At 35.8% G+C, this 12,315-nt stretch overlaps 1 long non-coding RNA gene across 1 annotated transcript; it reads left to right on the forward strand.

Annotated features, from left to right (window-relative positions):
- Window positions 1-1,518: 1,518 nt before the first annotated feature.
- LOC139166670 (uncharacterized) lies at window positions 1,519-2,726 on the forward strand. Its single transcript, XR_011559016.1, has 3 exons — window positions 1,519-1,589; window positions 1,699-1,858; window positions 2,619-2,726. It is a non-coding gene; the product is annotated as an uncharacterized lncRNA (long non-coding RNA).
- The last annotated feature ends 9,589 nt before the right edge of the window (window positions 2,727-12,315 follow it).

A 12,315-nucleotide genomic window follows, 5' to 3' on the forward strand; every position in this document is an offset into this window, starting at 1 on the left:
CCCTGTCCAATTGTCTTTCCTTTATCTCATATATCATACGGTATATATTTTGTTCCTTCATGTATCTTCTCCTCTATTTTTCTTTATATATATTACCTCATGTCTATTCTCATCTATATGTATTGTGTATTGGACAAAATAAATAAATAAATAAATAAATAAAATGAATCTTTCAATTTCATACCCATTATTCTTTTTCTGTGCAGAGAAATGTATTACAGTATTTGCATTTAATTAATAACTGTAATTTTAATTTATTTTATAAATCTACTATGTAAGACTTTTGAAAATCCGTTTTAGAATACCAAATGCCTTTGACTATACTGTAGTATTTTGTTTGATTGGCACGCTTATAGAGTAATATAGAATTGAACTGTACAATGTTATATTCTTAAAGCCCATGAACATGCTTCCCCTGGCTTAATCTAGAATGGGCCATTCTTGTTTTGCTATTGCAAAATTTGCAGGATCTCCAGAGCCCCCACCCTATATAGTAGAAGCTCTGAGTCATACTTATAAGGGGGTTCTTATGTTTCATACTAAAGAGCCTTGCTCTTCTTTAGGGGTGAAGCAAGTTGAGTCATCCTGAATGGTTTGTTCTGGCATATGTTTCATGTCCATAAACTGAGATGGGTGGGCTGGAGCAGCAAGAAGGCATAGAGTGAAAGCCTGTTTAATAGCAGATGCAATCAGGTTATGCTAGTAATTATTACAAAATGTATGCAAATTTTTAGGCTTCAAAGATAAATTGTATATATTGTAATTCTGGTCTTTGAAAAAGCATTGAATTTTATTTGCAATTGAGAATGGGGATAAATAAATATTTTTTAAAACACCATGTTAAACTTGCTGTTTTGTGTTAATACATAATGAAGAAAAGTAGTATGAATATGTGTTCCACAAATAACAATAAGTGTTTTACAAAAACAGGGAGGAAAGCATGCATTTGATTCTAGATCCATATGTAAGAGAATTGGTTAATTACCTTGTTAAATGGTAGTTTAATTTTCTTTTTCCTTGAGGCTGTTTTCTTACATGAATAAGAAATGTTGCCTAATTAAATAAACAGAGATTGGAAAAGGGATATCCTAAATAAAAATGTATCGATTTATACAGTAAGATTTTAAGTGCTTCAGCTAATTTTTCCATATCCGAAAAATGGTTCTGAATGTATTTAGAGCAAGCAAATTTCCTGCTTTAAAGCACTAGCAGAGAGACTGGGCGTTTTCAGTTTGTAATGCTGCTTCCCCCTCCCAATGAATGTCCTTTGTGTAACCCCAGCTAATTCAGAAATCTTTCTGTGTAGTGAGGACTGCCCTATCATGTGACAGAGGCCACTAGTTGCAGCCAGTGATTGGCTAACTCTTACAGAGCTAATTGGTGGCTGTGTATAAGAACTCCCTGCCCTGAAGTTAGAATCTTTACTCACACTGCTTAGTTACGTGTAGGTTAAAATCCTGAAGCTAGCAATTATTGATTCAGCAACATGTGATAAAGTTTTAGCACTTGTGCGGGCTCCATTGAACCAAGCGGCGGACAATAAAACCAGCTGCTGACAATTTGGATTGATGAGTATCTCCTAGGAGTTGGTAACTGCCACTTTAAGACTGCTGCTTTCCCCCTTTCTATGGACTGCAATTGAGAATTTTTGAGGAGAACTTGACTGAGACAGTTTTCCTTTCTTGTTTTTAATCACAGGAATGAAGCATTGATGATACTTTCATCATTTAGGGGAAACCTTTCATTTTGCCTTCCATAAAAATGTTTTGTAAATTTGGCTTCTGTAACTATGACAGTGAAGAACTGTTAACGGAAGCTGGAAAAGGCATCACCAGGAAGCATGGCTTACTGGGAATGGGTAAGTGTGATGCAATATTGGCTCTTGCTATATATGTCATCTCTAAATACAGAATACATTAAAAATGTCCTAAATTTTAGATTTTTCACAGTGTGAATAATAATGTAGTTAAAATCAAGTATACTAGTTTTTTTTTTTTTAAATCCTGAACTTATGTTTGGAATAAATGAAATAATTTGCTTTGAACTTTTTGGATAGATAGTTCAATTATTAAGAGGCATGATGAAAATGACAGAAAAGATCATGATTCAGGGCAAGATTTTAAGGAGAGGACATGATTTTATTTTGCTTTCTCTATTATAAATGTATGAGTTTCAATTTTCACAGGAGATGTAGAAAGCATTTACGTAGTGAAACTTTAGTACTTTTGGAAAACAAGTATGATTTTTAAATTGATAATTTCTCTTTCTGCTAATATTACAGAGGTACATTGTTAGAAACTTAAATATTATTCTTTAATTTTCTGAGAATTAAAGTTTTTAAAATGCTACTTTTCATTAACTCAGCTCCATAACAATACTTTTCTGAGATAATTATCTTAATCTTTATTTTTTTAAATGGAAATTGTTAATAAATATTGGTAGAATGTTATTTAGAAAAAAATGCATAATATATATAGTAGCAAAGAAAATTTGTTGCAGAGTATTCTAATTTTTGAATGAACCTTCTAAGAAACAAAGTTGTCACATCCAGGAGAGAAAATTATTTTATTTTTATTTTTTGGTATTAATCATACTTCCTTCAATTTGCTCATTTACAGATTTTCCTTATAAGAATGATTGTCTTCAAACAAACAGAGAAAATAATTAGTGAGCAGTCAATAAAATTAAATAGGAACATAATCAAGAAAAATACAGTGAACTTCTGAATAGAGTGTCTAATTTTTATTTTCATTTATTTTTGTATTAAATAGATTTTTTAAAATAGCAATCTTGTCGCTTTTGTGAAGTTTGAAGGTTTTGTGGTGTTTGAAACAGTGTAGAAGAGGAAGTCAACTTTTATTCTGTAATTTCTCTAATTACAAGTTTTTAAAAATCTACCATTCAGAATTGTTTTCTTGTTCCTTAAAAAAGGTTAAAACAATTATTTCAGAAAAAATGCAGATATTATATAAATTAGACAGGAGAAGGGCAATAAAAAATGAATAGGCTTTCAGATAAGCATGTTTTTTAAACAACTCTGTTCCTTATTAAACTGGAAAGAATGTGAACTCCACTTTGGCAATAATTCTTGCTCTAGCTAAGGTGTGTCCAATGAACACCTGGGAACAGGTACCTGTTGGATATAAGAAAATTTGCAAGTAGGCTTTATAATTTCATTTGTCATATAATATAGAAGTCCTTATTTAAGCAATCTTCAATATACCTTATATACATTCTAAATTTTTAGAATGTAAAATTGTATTGATGATCTTGAATGTGAAAATGTGAAAAAGCAATTGTTGCTTAGAAATATCCAGCTATTTATTTTGAAAAGTGAGGAATCTAAGATACCTAAAATAAGATTTATACTAACCTTATTTATCTATCTATCTATCTATCTATCTATCTATCTATCTATCTATCTATCTATCTATCTATCTATCTATCTATTCGATTTTTATGCCGCCCTTCTCCTTAGACTCAGGGCGGCTTACAACATGTTAGCAATAGCACTTTTTTTAACAGAGCTAGGCTATTGCCCCCACAATCTGGGTCCTTGCTGTGCCTTTTAAAGTTTACACTTGTACGCTTAAATATCCTTCCATGTCATGTTTTTACCTGACCATGCAGAACATTGAAAAGGTGACTTCATTATAAATACTAATTTTGCTTCATCAACCCTCTGTATCTGGGTACTTGGTAAGATCAGAAGGAAAAGGGGCTTTTGTTTTATAAACATGTGGAGGTTCAGTTTTTATTCTTTGCTAATCATAAACTTTCCTGAATGGTGACATGTACATGCAGCTATCTTGGCAACAGTAAGGAAGCTGTTTAGCCTGGCCTTTTTCCAGGATATGTTCCAATGTTACAGCCCTGTTTTCCCTAGGAATTTCCCACCCAAGTACTAACCAAGCCCGATACTGCTTAGCTTTCAGCACCTAGACAAGATCAATTAGATGATGTCAAAGAATTGCTGGTAATGGGGAAAAAAGTTGGAAAATGTTTACTCAACTTCAACATCTCAAATCTATTTAAAATGTAGCTATTTTTCAGTGGTAATAGAATGTCTTCTCATAATTTTTTTTCTGAGCCAGTTCACAATCAAATTTTTTTCTGAGCCAGTTCACAATCAGCCGCCCCGAGTCTGAGGGGCGGCATACAAATCAAATCAAATCAAATCAAATCAAATAAATAAATAAATAAATAAATAAATAAATAAATAAATATCTGTTTATATATATTTTAAAAATTGGAGAAGATATAGTTAAAGTACAATACAGTAATTATGGAATCTCCTTAAAATATAGCACCACATTTTATTTCCATATACTGTACAGCATTTACAGATATAGCCAGTACTTGTTGGGAAGTGTCCTCAGAATAATAGAGGACACAAAATCTGACCTAGATTATTCAGACATTTAGTGATAGTTCACTTTATTTGTATCCTATTAGGACAGTCAGAACTCTCTAATATGAACAAATTAAAGGTAACTTTAACACTTCTGTTGAAAAGTTGGAACTCCAAAGTTTATGAAGATAACTTTGACATTTATTACCAAGCGTTAGAGAACAATATTGGAAAACAATAGTTAAGTTTTAAAAATTATTTTACAAGAAATTCAAGTATAATTTCAGTAATCTACTGACTAGAATTGTTTTCTAATTTTATCTTTTAAGAATTACATAAGGACTTGATCAGTTTCTTTTCCAACATAGAAACATAGAAACATAGAAGACTGACGGCAGAAAAAGACCTCATGGTCCATCTAGTCTGCCCTTTTACTATTTCCTGTATTTTATCTTACAATGGATATATGTTTATCCCAGGCATGTTTAAATTCGGTTACTGTGGATTTACCAACCACGTCTGCTGGAAGTTTGTTCCAAGGATCTACTACTCTTTCAGTAAAATAATATTTTCTCATGTTGCCTTTGATCTTTCCCCCAACTAACTTCAGATTGTGTCCCCTTGTTCTTGTGTTCACTTTCCTGTTAAAAACACTTCCCTCCTGAACCCTATTTAACCCTTTAACATATTTAAATGTTTCGATCATGTCCCCCCTTTTCCTTCTGTCTTCCAGACTATACAGATTGAGTTCATTAAGTCTTTCCTGATACGTTTTATACTTAAGACCTTCCACCATTCTTGTAGCCCGTCTTTGGACCCGTTCAATTTTGTCAATATCTTTTTGTAGGTGAGCTCTCTAGAACTGAACACAGTACTCCAAATGTGGTCTCACCAGCGCTCTATATAAGGGGATCACAATCTCCCTCTTCCTGCTTGTTATACCTCTAGCTATGCAGCCAAGCATCCTACTTGCCTTTCCTACCGCCCGACCACACTGCTCACCCATTTTGAGACTGTCAGAAATCACTACCCTTAAATCCTTCTCTTCTGAAGTTTTTGCTAACACAGAACTGCCAATGCAATACTCAGATTTAGGATTCCTTTTCCCCAAGTGCATTATTTTACATTTGGAAACATTAAACTGCAGTTTCCATTGCTTTGACCATTTATCTAGTAACACTAAATCATTTACCATATTACAGACCCCTCCAGGAATATCAACCCTATTGCACACTTTAGAGTCATCGGCAAATAGGCAAACCTTCCCTACCAAACCTTCCCCTATGTCACTCACAAACATATTAAAAAGAATAGGACCCAGAACAGACCCTTGTGGCACACCGCTTGTAACCTGTCTCTGCTCAGAATACTCGCCATTAACAATAACTCTGATGTCTATGCTTCAGCCAGCTTGAAATCCACTGAACTATCAGGGATTAAGTCCAATCTTCACTAATTTATCTATCAGCTCTTTATGTGGAACCGTATCAAAGGCTTTGCTGAAGTCCAGATAGGCAATATCCACGGCACCACCTTGATCCAACACCTTTGTGACATAGTCAAAGAACTCAATGAGATTAGTCTGACACGATTTGCCTTCAGTAAAGCCATGCTGATTTGGGTCCAATAAGTTATTGTTTTTTAGATGCTGATTTATCCTCTTTTTGAGTAGAGTCTCCATCATTTTAACTACAACTGATGTCAAGCTAACTGGCCTGTAGTTACCAGCTTCTTCTCTACTGCCCTTCTTGTGGATAGGCACAACACTGGCCATTCTCCAATCCTCAGGAACATCTCCTGTTAACAGGGATTGGTTAAACAAATCAGTCAGGGGGGTAGCAATGACAGATCTGAGTTCTTTAAGAACTCTGGGGTGGATGCCATCTGGACCCATTGCCTTATTTATCTTTAATCTTTCAAGTTCTTCTAAGACATCGGCTTCTAAGATCACTGGAGCTGAATCCGTACAGCTGGAAGCAATGCTATATCCCTCTATAGTATTATTTTGTAAGGTGTCTTTTGAGAAAACTGAACAGAAGTAGCTATTGAAATGGTCAGCGATCTCCTTATTCCCATCAATGCATGTATTATTCCCGGTACTAAGCTTTGTGATGCTGCAGTTTTTCTTCTTCCTATCACTAATATATCTGAAGAAGGTTTTATCCCCCTTCTTTACAGATTTTGCTATTTCTTCCTCTTTTGAGGCTTTAGCAGACTATAGCCCTTACATCATTGCTAAACCATAGCGGTTTCTTCTTCCTTTTACCTTTAGTTACTTGCTTTACATAAAGTCTTGTGGCTTTTAAGATGGCCTTTTTTAATACAGTCCACTGGGTGCTCGCTCCTGCCATTTTATCCCTCCCCTTTAATTCATTATTTAAATATTCCCCCATTGCATTAAAATTTGTTTTTCTGAAATCCAATACTTTGGTTGCAGTATAGGATTGCTCACAATCAGTTTTTACATCAAACTACAAACATAGATGGTCACTGCAACCTAAATTTTCTCCCACCTTGACCTCTGAAACCAGATTCCCATTTGTAAAAACTAAATCGAGAATATTCTCCCCTCTAGTTGGTGTCTTAACTAGCTGTGCCATAGCTGCTCCTGTAAAGGCCTCTACTATATTCTTACTTTTGCATGTAAGGGCACTGGGGATATTCCAGTCAACATCAGGCATGTTGAAATCACCCATAACCACAATATCTCCCTTTACTGCCATTAGGGTAATCTCATCCACCATCTTGTTGTCATGTTCCTCAGATTGCCCTGGAGGCCTATAGATCACCCCAATTCTAATGACAGAACCATCTTTATTTTGCATGCAAATCCAGAGGGTCTCCAGATCTTTACATGTATTTTGAATTAGTATTGTTTTTAGACTTTCTTTAACATAAATGGCTACTCCACCTCCCCTTCTCTCTATTCTATCCTTCCTATACAGTGTATATCCTGGTATGGATATTTCCCATTCATTAGAATCCTTAAACCATGTCTCAGTTATGGCAACCAGATCCAAATTATCTCTAGATATTATGGCCATTAACTCACAGAGCTTGTTGCTCAAGCTTCGAGCATTCATGTACATTACCCGAAGAACATTATTTTCATTATTAGTTTGCCCCTTATCATCAACAACTACATCTATTTTATTTACAGCGCCCTTTTCGTAAGCTTCCAGAAACTGATTTATCCTCATTGGTCGGGGACAGAAATCCTCCACATCTGGTACATCTCTGTCCCGTTTACCTAGTTTAAATGCCTATCCAAAAAAGTTCTGAATTCCTCACCGAGCACCTGGGTACCTCTGTATGATGGATGCAAACCATCCCTCTTAAACAACTCTCTATTAGACCACTTACTGACATCATGACTTACATAACCAAAACCTTCAGCTTTACACCACTGCCTTAACCACACATTAAACTCTCTGATACAACTTGTTTTACCCTCCTGGCCACAAACCGGTAACACCTCTGAGAAAGTCACTGAATCAGTTATTTTACCCAGCTCCACACTTAGACATTGAAAATCTCTTTTTACTACATTAACATTTCTCTGGGACAAATCGTTTGTGCCAAGATGCACCACCACATCAACTTTATTACCTTTACTCACGGCCTTGACAATGTTTGTAATCCGCCTCCTGTCCCTGTGGGCAGTGGCTCCTGGAAGACACCTCATCACCTTCACCACATCCTTCCTCTGTCCCAAATCAACACCTCTGACAATCGAGTCACCCACAAGAACATGTGTCCTCTCTTTATTTCTACTAACTGGACTTGGTTTGGTGACACTATGCTCCTCATTTACAACAACTTCTCCTTTGAACATCCCCTCATTCTCCGCCTGAGGGGCCTTGCTAATATCTACAACATCCTTACTATTTAAATCCGCAAGAACATTATAGGAATTGGATACAGAGAGACCAAAATTGTTATGTTTTTGTTCAACTGCACGTAATCTTCCTGAACCAACAGTTGTCCAAACAGCCCTCCTCCTCGGGGGGGCGCTGTGGAAGTGGAGGCTGCACACATGGCTGCATTACAGCACGTGGCTGGGACAATCTTTCCACTTCTGCCTGCAAGCTGCAAACTAAGGACTGCAATCTAGAGATCTCGCCATCTAACCTAGATGTCCTAATGCAAAGAGGGCAGTACCCCAAGTTCCACAAGGTACTACGGAACACAACAGCCAAACAAGTGTTACACTGCACCAAGCCAATCATCTTAACAATGTATTGAAATACAGGTACTTAGCCAGAAAATGAACCCCTATTGCTACCAAACTTTGCTGATTTTGGTTTATAGTTATATAATTCGCGTGCCACGAGGCGCGCAGGCCACTATTTTTCTCTCCTCTTCCTCTGTGTTCTGAAAGTGCAGTTTAAAATGGTTTTTCTCACTCTTTTATACTTCCCAGTCTAGTCTCCTCCTCCCTGAATTCAAAAACACAATCAGCCAATAGAATTTCCCCTTATAGCCAGTTATATCCTCTCCCCCTTGAATTCAGAAATACAAACTGTAAAAGAGCACTATTTTTCTCTCCTCTTCCTCTGTGTTCTGAAAGTGCAGTTTAAAATGGTTTTTCTCACTCTTTTATACTTCCCAGTCTAGTCTCCTCCTCCCTGAATTCAAAAACACAATCAGCCAATAGAATTTCCCCTTATAGCCAGTTATATCCTCTCCCCCTTGAATTCAGAAATACAAACTGTAAAAGAGCACTATTTTTCTCTCCTCTTCCTCTGTGTTCTGAAAGTAAAGAGATAAGGACAATATTAAGGTCAGATCAAAACTGGGGGGGACATCCTTTTTCTTATCAAGATGTAATGTTCAAGAATAAATGACAAAACAGTTTAAAGGGCTTCAAGAAACCTGCTTATTAGTGACTTAATAAACATGATGAAAAGATTGCATTTTAATAGTGGTTGTTGTCAGCCTTTTAATTTCACTTGCTGTTCACTTGCTTCCTTATGTTCAGCATATTTTCTGTACATAAATTGCACATTGTTTTACTAATCTAGAATAAGGTCCATGTTATTTTATTAGTGTTGTCTATTAATGTAGGCTAGTGATGGTGAACCTATGGCATGCAGAGCAATATCTGATGGCACACAAGGTATTGCCCTAAGTCAGTTCCAGCATGCTGGCTTTTACCCTTCTTTTTGTCCATTTTCATTCTCCCCAGGCTTCAGTCAAACCTCCTGAACTCTGAGGATGGCAAAAAAACCCAGCCCAACAGGTCTACCAGAAGTCCGGAGGCTTCAGTGAGGCCTGGGTGCACGCATAGAGGGCAGTTTGGGGGTTGTTTGCATGCACGTGGGGGAGCGCATTGCATTATCGGTGTGTGGATATGTGAGAATGCTATTGTGCGCAAATGTACCCTTTTGGCACCTGAACCAAAAAAAGGTTCGGCATCACTGATGTAGACCATATAAATTTATGATGAATCCACTATCCTTAATGGATTGAAAAACAGTCTGGCTTCAGTAATTGCAATGAAATTTAAAGGGAGAAGACCACAATAGCAGTTTCTGTCTCCCATTTATAAGATAGTTCAGTGGGAAAAGAGGTTCAGTACAAAGAATATGTGTCCCTTGATATTCTGGGCCTCCCTAGAGTTGAAATAGTGAGTTTATATGAAATAAGTGACTATGGTAAAATTCTACATCAGAATGGTGATCATACTGGTGTTTGTCATTTTCTGGACATGAAAATGGGAGTGGCTGTCTGTGGGTTTCCCTTGGAAATCAGGAACTTTAAGACCATTGATTCCAGTGGGATCAGGTGTTTCCAACTGTCCTTGAGTATAAAATGACAAGTATCTTAAATATAGTAGTATCCTCAAAGTTGCAGCACAGACTGAACATTAATGACCACTAGACAAGATGTTAGTGAATTAATAAGCATTTAAAAGATATTTCCTAACCTAAACAGAAAGAATGACTGACTACAAGTGTGCAAAAAACCAGGGTTTCTGCTGCCTTCCCCATTGACTTTCTTTGAAGCAGGAAGCAGCATTAGAAATGGTGATCATGTAACTGGGGTTGTGACACCATGGTATTGCAGCAGCTTTGCCAAATTTCAGTGTCATGGAAGTTATGGGTCCCAGATTTTGGATACACTTTTAAGTTAGCCTATTTGAGGTACATTGGTTTCAAAATTGTTGTCCTTTGATGCACCATTTTGCAAAACTGACGGTTACAAATAGATGGTCACTAGAGCTCTAATATTATACAGATTTTCTTTTTACATCATGAAATAGACTAATAGTATAATATAAATTGTACTGTAGGAATATACAGTACTGTACTTTGTTTTACTAGTCTATTCCACATATAAAATGAAAAATGTTCTGATTTGCCATTAGAAAACCAGGTTGCTTTTAATCTGCATAAGTTATTCTACTGAATTAAACTACAATTTTAATAATTTCTTACTCTAAATTTTGAGAGCATTCAGTAAATTTTCATGGGCTTTAATATGTTGACAATGTCAAAATTTTAGGACATTTATATTGAAGCCCTTCTTGTTTGTATTTGATGTCTCTTTTATGCCTTCCAACTTCTACCAACTGTTGCAGCAATAATGAATTCTGAGACATGAAGTCCAAAACATCAGGGTAATACAAAGGGTTTTTAAAATTACTGCTGTAGAAATGTATACAGAATTAAAAGCTACAGGTTTCTATTGCCCTGCTTCTTGAAGAAATGCTTGTGGCTTTTTATTGGTACTGCAGCCAAGAACTGGGGTTGTAATACACATGTTTCACCCAGCTGGGAATAAAGAAGAGGTTGCTTTAAAGTCGTAGACTTCTAGCTCTTAGCACACTAGTCTCCAACCTTTTGAGCACCAGAGACAGGTTCCTTTGGGAGAGGTTTTTCTGGGGATCCAAAAAGACATACAGTACTTGTCTGCTACCTGCAACCCATGGATGAGGCTTTGCTTGTTTGCATGGATAGGTTTCTGGCATGCTGCAGACAGGACCAGGCTTGGGAACCCCTGTCTTAGCAGAAGGGAGATAATATATAACACTGTTCCTAGGAATACGCTTTTTCCTAATAAATCTGGCAGTATTAATTATTAATAATCTTTGAAATGTATTTTTATAACATTAAATATTGTCTAATGTTAAGGATCACACAAAATATCTGTAACACAAATGTATGAAAATTGTATCAATTGACAATGCCTGCTGACTACTTAGAAATAATTCCTGTTGAGTATAGATGACCATCTCCTAGAGGTAAAGGACTGCAACCTTGGTTTTAATTTTAAAAGTGCCTTAGGAAGTGAGCCCCATTGTTCTACAAATTTTTAATTTTTTTTAGTTGCAGAAGTGAAATGTGCCATTTCTTAATGTATTTCACAGTCTGAATTCAAATTTAATAATGAAATTTGTTGGCTATAGTTTTTGTGCAATAGACATTTGACATTTCCCAACTATAGGTGATAGGTAAATAATGCTCCAAAACTTATTATGTATATAAAAATAAGTATATTTTTATTAAAATTAAGTGAATTATATTTGCAACAGTTGAATACATGAAATAATCTATTGTATATGTTTATCAAGAAAAATTAAATTAATAAACAAGTTTAAAATGTTTAAAAGTTTAAATTTCTCATTAATCTTGCTTTCAGTTTGTGTCCCTTTTGCTTCTCTTGACTTTTCTTTTGTATTCAAGGAAAGGATTGTCTCTTATAATTGTTCAACAGTAGTCTGCAAGCGTTGATGGGCTCCATTTACCTTGAAATATTTTTTCCATATCTTGATGGAAGTGCTCCCCAGGCTCGTCACTCACTGCTCCACAATTTGATGGAAAGTAATTCAGATACGTAAAAAATGAATTTTTAAGGACATGTTAGTTGCAACCAAGATTTTTTAGGCCTGGAGGAGTTTTTCAACCACTTTCTTGTAGTTTGCTGCTTTAATTGTTTCCAAGAAAATTTGATGTCACTGA

This window comes from Erythrolamprus reginae, chromosome 4 (assembly GCF_031021105.1).
Source record: "Erythrolamprus reginae isolate rEryReg1 chromosome 4, rEryReg1.hap1, whole genome shotgun sequence".
NCBI lineage: Eukaryota > Metazoa > Chordata > Lepidosauria > Squamata > Dipsadidae > Erythrolamprus > Erythrolamprus reginae.